The sequence below is a fragment of the Triticum urartu genome, chromosome 7A (assembly GCF_056163025.1).
Source record: "Triticum urartu cultivar PI428250 chromosome 7A, HENAU_Tu73, whole genome shotgun sequence".
NCBI classification, from domain to species: domain Eukaryota; kingdom Viridiplantae; phylum Streptophyta; class Magnoliopsida; order Poales; family Poaceae; genus Triticum; species Triticum urartu.
Window position 1 is genome coordinate 694,683,228 of NC_141879.1, and position 8,792 is coordinate 694,692,019.

The window sequence follows — 8,792 nt, forward strand, 5'->3', positions numbered from 1 at the left end:
TGCTAGCAACAAGGTGCCAGGCACAATTTACTGGTTATGAGAAGACTATAGTTGTGTTATTGTGATATTCAATTTATAGAATTGACTATGTTCTGTTTTTGCTTCAGGTAAACCAAGGTTTTGCTCATGGCTCGTACTAAGCAGACTGCTCGTAAGTCCACTGGAGGAAAGGCTCCTAGGAAGCAGCTAGCCACCAAGGTTTGTGACTGCAATATTGATAGTTTACCTATGCCATGTCTTTATTTATGGTTTAGGTAAATTGAACTGGGTATAATTTGAACCTCAACCTTCATTGCCAGCTTATGACCAGATATCCTACTGATGTATATGGACTATCATGGTATTATTGTTAATTTGACCATGTGCTCTACTTTGCTTTTTGACAAGCTGCCCGTAAGTCTGCTCCCAGAACTGGAGGAGTGAAGAAGCCTCACCGTTACCGCCCTGGAACTGTTGCTCTTTGGTGTGTAAAATCTTCCAACCTATTCTAGCATGTGTTATAGTTTTGTTTTGAAGTATTCTCAAATGAGTAAACTTTGTGCTTGACTTTGCAGTGAGATCCGCAAGTACCAGAAGAGCACGGAGCTGCTCATCAGGAAGCTTCCATTCCAGAGGCTTGTTAGGGAGATTGCCTAGGACTTCAAGGTGATCAATCAACTTGTGCACTACATTGTGATGCTCCTGTTGTGTCAACTCTTATAGTATGATGAATCAAGTAAACTAAAAGCACCATCCTGTTCTGTCTGTGCAGACTGACCTCCGCTTCCATAGCCATGCGATGCTGGCCCTTCAGGAGGCTGCAGAGGCCTACCTGGTGGGTCTCTTCGAGGATCTGTGGCGAGAGGGCTTAAGGTGCTTGCTTTGCCTATGGGAATGTCTCTGTCGGGCATCTGTGTCTGCTTTTGCTGCTATTTTTAGTGATTGTTTGGAACTGCTAGCTCTAATTTAACTTACTTCTCGTTCCCCTGTTTCTGCTGTCAGTATTCCCATGGCAATTTAGGTAACTATAGTAATACTGTACAAGAAACATCATTGCATTACAAGTTGGGTTTGAATCTACTTGTGAGCAACTGGGTGCGCCCATTCTAGAAATATGATATGTAGATTTGCTTCACAGAACTGATGATGATGCACGTATTTGGAACAGTCCAGTCCATTCTCACAACCAATTAAGTCCAGAGCTCACACCTCTCTGTTGATGATGCACATACATTCCAGTTAAAGAATAACACATGATTAATTAATTCTTGGGCTCTTCTAGCCGTGCTTCTTACTCTAGGGTCCAAGTAGAGATTCCTATATACGTATACTTGCTTTGCTGCCGATTCCTGACTCTGTCTGTCTGTTTTGGAACTATAAAATTCAGTGATGCCAAACATCGCCTCTGCTTCAACTGATTAATTTTCTGCATGCCAAACAGAGCCTGTGATGTTAGCAAAATATTTGCTACTCTTAATGGGTTTATCCCACTTGATGATCTTAACCACCAAGATCTCTGAGGCTCTTATTTCTAGTCTAATGTTATCAGTACAATACATCCGCTGTTTGCATGATAGATACATATATGTGACATCAATTTGTCGTTGGATATTGCTGGAAACTAGCTATGTCACATCAATTTCTTGGTTGTCTAGTTTGTTATGTCACATCAATTATATGCTTTTTCTGAGATTGTGTTTTAGCTACTGCCACTTTGAGCTGTTGTAGATTTTAGTTATCAATTACAACAAAGCATTCTTACATTTCAGACTTGATCTTACTACTAAATAGCACCCCCTGTTGTTGTTGTTATTGTTATTCACCCTATCCTTGCTGTTCTGTTTTCTTGTTGGCAGATATTTTGAGTAAATTCAAGACGAAAGATGTTCAAAGAAGCTCCAAGACATTCTTATATAGCAAGTTATGTAATAATAGATGGGTTATCTGGGAATTTAATGTATCTTCTCTCTGTTTGTGAATGAAATAGTAATTATGTATGTGATTTAATGTATCTTCTCTCTGTGAATTTCATGTATGTTTCAGAATTACAATTCCTGTTTCATAGGAAATAGTAATTATGTATGTGATTTGAAAATGTGTGCAATGAAAACATGACTCATGCGACCCACTTATCAAAATAATTTGAGCACATTTGAAATTTTTGACGTGTGGGACCAGTGTATGATATTATGATATTTGGGACAAATGTAAAACGGTGGAAAATAAAATAGCAAAAAGTAAAAGATCATACGCTGTAAAAGGCCGCATCTAGAAATAAAAAGGCCAAATTGTTGGGCCAGGCCCATGTAGCTAGAGAAAATTAATAAAGAAAATATACAGTAAAAAGGCCGAATTGTTGGGCTAGGCCCATGTAGAAAACCGAATTGGACCGGGCTGAATCTTGTGCCACATCAGCTTGCCACGCTGGATGCCTACGTGGCCTGGGGAGGTTGCTAGTGACCAAAACGCCACAGTAGACGTATTTTGGTCATAAACGTCTTCGACCATTCCATAAGAAAGGTCGCTAATGTCAGTTTATGACGGCCAGCTTTTGACCTTATGTTTTTGGTCACAAAAAGGTCACAAATGAAAATTTGTGACCATTCAGTGACTAATAGTGGTGGTCACAAGTTGACATATTTCTTGTAGTGATTACCCTTGAGGTAAAACGTTGGGAGGCAAAACTATAAGCCCCTATCTTTCTCTGTGTCCGATTAAAACTCCATACCCATAAATATTGTGTGAGTGTTAGCAATTGTGAAAGAAGAAATGATAGTTGAGTATGTGGACTTGCTGAAAATCTCTTATATTGACTCTTTCCTATGTTATGAAAATTGCAATTGCTTTAATGACTAAGATTAGAGTTTGTTAGTTTTCAATGAAGTTTATGATTCATACTTGAAATTGTGATTGAATTGTTACTTTAGAATAAGAGATCATATGACAATATATATGTATATATACACACACACATAAACACTATTTTGATCACGGGATCAGAATAATATTCTGATCGGGATCAGAATAATATTCTGATCACAACCTGAACTGCCTGAGTAACGCGCCTGAACTTCCCTCTGTACGAACCCGACCTTCGGGCTATCTTCGCAACCATGGCTTCCCCCACGAATTATTCTTATTAGTTGTGTTCTATATGATGTTAGTGTAATGTAGAAACGTTTTTTAGCAACTAAATACCGGTTTTAAATAGGAATCATGCTCGTTGGTGGATTTTGCTCCCGGGTCGTGATGAAATTGCGTTTTTTGTAATTTTACTGCCTAAGTTGTTCGACCTAAACTTCTCCCAGTGCTAGGTTGAACTTCCGCCAACATTGCCCAAATGGGGCTTGCGATATACTATTGAAAAGCTATGGACACCAGTACCATGACCCAAGTTAATTTTTTGGCAAAATATAAGCGGTTTAAGAGCAGTTTTGAAAACCGTTTTTTCTTTATACAAAAAACGTGAATCGTATTTTCGATCGCATTTTTAAACTGTTTATCGGAATGAGGCAAATAATATGGTGTTGGAAATCTGCTGCAAAACCGCTCCTTCCAAATGTTGAAAGTTTTCTCTAATTCCCAATGGTTAAATAGTAATTTGAAAAATCGTAAAATTTCGCAAACCGAACAGCCGAGTTCGTATTTTCAATGTCATTTCTAAACGGCTAATCCAATTGAGGTAAATGATATGGCCTTGGAAAGCTTATGAAAATGCGCTACTTTTTCATGTAGAAAGTTTTTTTCTAATTTTGAACGGTTTAAGAGTAATTTAGAAAATGGTACAATTTCCACCGAGTTCGTATTTTCGATCTATATTTTTAACCGTATGTCCGAATGCAACAAATGATACGGCGTCGGAAAGCTTGAGGAAAGGCGAAACTTTTTGGTATATATTGTTTCTCCCAATTCCATACTCTTTTAAGTCAATTTTAAAAATTGCTAAAAATGTATTTTCGCCGTAATTTCTACAAACTTTATCGGAATGGGGCAAATAATATACCGTTGAAAAGCTAAGGAAAATGCGAAACTTTTTCATGTTCATGGTTTTCTGTGATTCCTAGCCGTTTTCAAGTAATTTCGAAAATGATGAGATCATTCGTTCTGCCTTTATCGCGAAACAGATTCTTCGAAAATGCACCACGTGAAGAACCTGAACTTCTCGGCATGTCTACTTGAGCTTCACTCTGTTTTTCACGTGATTTTTTTGCTCGTATATCTCCATCAACTGGTCGTAGCTCTCCATGCACTCACCGGAATTGAGCAAGTTATATACCGATGGAAAGCTGTTGTAAACACGCAACTTTCCAGTGTTGTTCATTTTTCCATACTCACAGCGATTTTAAAAGTTTTTCATCTGAATTCATTCAGCGTAGTAGTTGAACTTCGTGTTGTTTTCACGTTCAACTTATGTGACGTATTTTCGTTTGTAATTTTCTCATCCATTCGTTAGTGTTACACAAATGATATTTCGTTTGTACAACCTATCTAACAATAATTTTCCACCCAACCGAGGACTTGAACTTGTAACAACAAAACTTTTAGTCTTTGCTTTTTTATTATTTTTAATACAAATTGCACATCATGTAGTCTGTGATCTTCTGGCAGTTATCAAATTAAACTTTTCTCAGTTACATGAAAATATCCGAGTTTTTTATGAATATTAATTTGAATTTCTTAATCTTTTTTATGAAATTCTGAAGTGCTCTATTTTTAAAAGTTGAACTTCTTGTTATTTTATTTTTGAACTTCTTGTTTCCATTCTTTAATAACGAGGAAAATCTGAGTTTTCTATAATCATTGAACTTCTCCATCTTTTTAATATGGACTTCTTGGTTTATTTCTTAATCTTTTTTACAAAATTTTGAAACGCTCTATTTTTAAAAGTTGAACTTCTTGTTATTTTATTTTTGAACTTCTTGTTTCCATTCTTTAATAACGAGGAAAATCTGAGTTTTCTATAATCATCGAATTTCTCTATCTTTTTAATATGGACTTCCTAGTCTTATTTCTTAATCTTTTTTGTGAAACTTTGAAGCGCTCTATTTTTAAAAGTTGAACTTCTTGTTATTTTATTTTTGAACTTCTTGTTTCCATTCTTTAATAACGAGGAAAATCTGAGTTTTCTATAATCATCGAACTTCTCCATCTTTTTAATGTCGACTTCCTGGTCTTATTTCTTAATCTATTTTATGAAATTTTGAAGTGCTCTATTTTTAAAAGTTGAACTTCTGGTTATTTTGTTTTTGAACTTCTTGCGTTTCATTCTTTTAATAACGAGGAAAATCTGAGTTTTCTATAATCATTGAACTTCTCCATCTTTTTAATTTGGACTTCCTGATTTTATTTCTTTTAGTAACGGAAAATCCTACTTTTTGATAGACATTGAGCTGCTCCGTTTTTAAATTTGAACTTCTAGGTTTATTTTAACAAAGATTTTTTTATGAAATTGTTTGATATGCCTTTTTAATGACCTTCTTTGTGTTTGTAACAAGCATTGAACTTTTTCATCTTTTTAATTTGAACCTATAGGCTTTTCTAGAAACGAGGAAAGCTTTTTTATAAAAAAATTTAACCATTTTTCAGAATAAGAATATTTTATACACCTTGGAAAGTTGTTGAATATGAGAAACTTTTTAATGCAGAGCATTTTTATTTCAAATTTTTGATGGATTGAGAATTATTTTAATTTGCAAAACAACAGTTATTGTGCGCTTTTTGCACATGTAAATACACGGTGAACCTCTCTCACAAGTATTTTTTTTAACTCCCCGGGCCAAGCACTTGAACATCTAGCAAACAAAATTTGTAGGCTTTGCTTTTTTATTCTTTTTTGTCACACACGAAATGCACACCATGCAATATGTCAGCTTCCGTTAGTTAGCAATTTGGACTTCTATCTATTTCAGTTTAATAACAGAAAAAAAATCTGATTTTGTATTTTCATCGAACCGCTCTAACTTTTTTCTTTAAACTTCTTTTGTGTATTTTAAGAAATATGAATATTGGATTTTGGTTAGAAAAATTGAACTTCTTCATTATTTCAAATTGAACTTATTGGTTTTATTCTTTCATAACTGGAAAAATCCAATTTTTCAAATAAATATCAAACTGCTCCGCTGTTTCCAATTGAACTTCTTGGTTTTATTCTCTAGTAACGAGAAAACATGAGTTTTTTACATCCATTGAACTACTCTGTTTTTTAAAATTAAACTTCTTGGTTTTAATCTTTAGTATTGGAAAAATACCCAAAATGGCATTGTTTTTGTTTTTGTTTTTGTTTTTTGAGCGTCTAAATCCTAGTGGGTTTTAACATACTTTGAACTTCTGTGTTACTTTAATTTGAACTTCTCGACCATATTCTTTTTTCTACTCTATAATGCTTCTCTTGATTTTTTTTTTTGTAATTAATTGCAGCCATGCTATGACCGGACTGAGATGAACAAAATTAATAGTTTACATAAGCGTAAAAACAAATAGGTGATTTACACTGCATAAACGACCAGATCAAAAATAAATTCCTTTCATATTGACTCCTAAAGCAAAACAATGAACCAAAGTGGTTGAGTACAGAAATGGCAAAGAACACAACTTGGACAATGCCCTTTTTTGTTTTTCACATGCAGCGACACGTTAGGCTGTGCCTAGATGTCCCTGGAACGGTGGAGGCCCAACTATCGCCGGCCCTGTACTCGATGGTAGCTTGGGTGTGATGGTTTCACTGTTGCTTGGGCTATGCACAACAGCGGGTCGGGAGATAGCCTGCATCAGCGGGGGGCAGCGATGAAGGCCACCACTGGCACCCCTGAAGGTCAGGTATCGGGATGGTGCAGATCAGCGTCGGTGACACGTAATTGTTCTGTTCATGGACAAATCACCTCATCAAACGAACATAGTTTACAAGAATTTTAGAGAGAGGAAGAGAAAAGGAGCATGGTGGTCAGGGCTAGCCATGAGAGGTGGAGGCGCAAAAGGGGGACTTCACCAGTCGGATTCAGAGGAGGCGGAAGAGCACCCGGGGCAGTGGCACTGCTCTCTAGAGTTAGATAAGAGGGAGATCGGGGGAGTTGAATGCAATGGGGTTGCGGCGTTGAACGGCCTTGTGTTGCAGCGTTGAACGACCTTTGACGCTGTAGTTGGGGAGGCGCGCGAGCTCCATCCAGGAGGCTCGCCATGGCGGCTAAGCAGGGAGAGCGCACTAGCACCCAGGAGTAACAGCAGGTGACGAGGACGAGGAAAGACAGGGAGTTGTAGGGGAGCCATGATGGATCTCGCCGGCCATGGCTCGATTTGCGAGTGGGGACGGTGGCACGATGGAAGAAACAGTGGCAGAGGGCAGGCCATGTCGGAGGGGAGGGAAGGTCGCGGCGGAGTGCGGGGAAGGTCACGCAGGAGGGGAAGTTGGGGCGGGTGCAAGGGAGGTGGTCGGGGTAGAGGGAGGTGATCGGGGCAGAGGACGATGGTGGAGGTGGTCGGGGAGGTGGTTGTAGGCGAGGGCGGAGGTGGCTGGGGCGAAGGATGGACACGGAGGTGGGGCCTAGGGCGGTGGTGGAGGTGATTGGGGCAAGGACGGCGGCGCCGGAGGTGGTCGGGGGGAGGATGGCGGCGGAAGTCGTTGACGGGAGGACGGCAGCGACGGAGGTGGTCGGGGCAGATGGTGTGGGCGGCCGGTAGCAACAAGATCCAGGCGGCGCGCTGGACGGGCTTGGAGGGGCGGCGCGGTGCCGGCGGGGAGGGGCGGCGCCGGCGGGGACGGCAGCGCGGCGCCGGCGGGGACGGCGGCGCGGCCCCGGTGTGGAGGGGTAGTGCGGTGGCTTGGATAGGGAGGAGAAGGTCGTGGCCTGCTGTAATGGGCTGTTCGAGCTGGTTTTTTTTCTCTATTCGGGATCCCGGGAGCATCCGCTCAGCCCCTATATAGCCGCTTTGTGATCCAAATAACTATTCTAATGCTGGGATTAGAATAGTGTTGTTGTTCTAACAATGACCATGATGCCCTCATGTCCGTATTTTATTTTTATCGACACCTCTATCTCTAAACATGTGGACATATTTTTTGATTTCGGCTTTCGCTTGAGGACAAGCGAGGTCTAAGCTTGGGGGAGTTGATACGTCCATTTTGCATCATGCTTTTATATCGATATTTATTGCATTATGAGCTGTTATTACACATTATGTCTCAACACTTATGCCTATTCTCTCTTATTTTACAAGGTTTACATGAAGAGGGGGAATGCCGGCAGCTGGAATTCTGGGCTGGAAAAGGAGCAAATATTAGAGACCTATTCTGCACAGCTCCAAAAGTCCTGAAACTTCACGGAAGTTATTTTCAAAATATATAAAAACACTGAGCGAAGAAAGCACCAGAGGGGGCCACCCACCAGCCATGAGGGTGGGGCCCGCCCTACCCCCTGGGCGCGCCCCCCTGCCTCGTGGGCCCCCTGGTGTCCCTCCGATGCCCATCTTTGGCTATATGGAGTCTTTCGTCCGAGAAAAATCATAAGCTAGCTCATGGGACGAAACTCCGCCGCCATGAGGCCGAACCTTGGCGGAACCAATCTAGGGCTCCGGTGGAGCTCTTCTGCCGGGGAAACTTCCCTCCGGGAGGGGGAAATCATCACCATCGTCATCACCAATGATCCTCTCATCGGGAGAGGTTCAATATCAATCAACATCCTCACCATCACCATCTCATCTCAAATCCTAGTTCATCTCTTGTATCCAATCTTTGTATCCAAACCTCAGATTGGTACCTATGGGTTGCTAGTAGTGTTGATTACTCCTTGTAGTTGATGCTAGTTGATTTACTTGGTGAA

The 8,792-nt window shown here is 40.2% G+C and overlaps 1 non-coding gene across 1 annotated transcript; it reads left to right on the forward strand.

Moving 5' to 3' along the window:
• Positions 1-1,420: 1,420 nt before the first annotated feature.
• On the forward strand, positions 1,421-1,503 carry LOC125533265 (small nucleolar RNA SNORD24). The gene has a single exon (XR_015612457.1). It is a non-coding gene; the product is annotated as a small nucleolar RNA SNORD24 (small nucleolar RNA).
• The last annotated feature ends 7,289 nt before the right edge of the window (positions 1,504-8,792 follow it).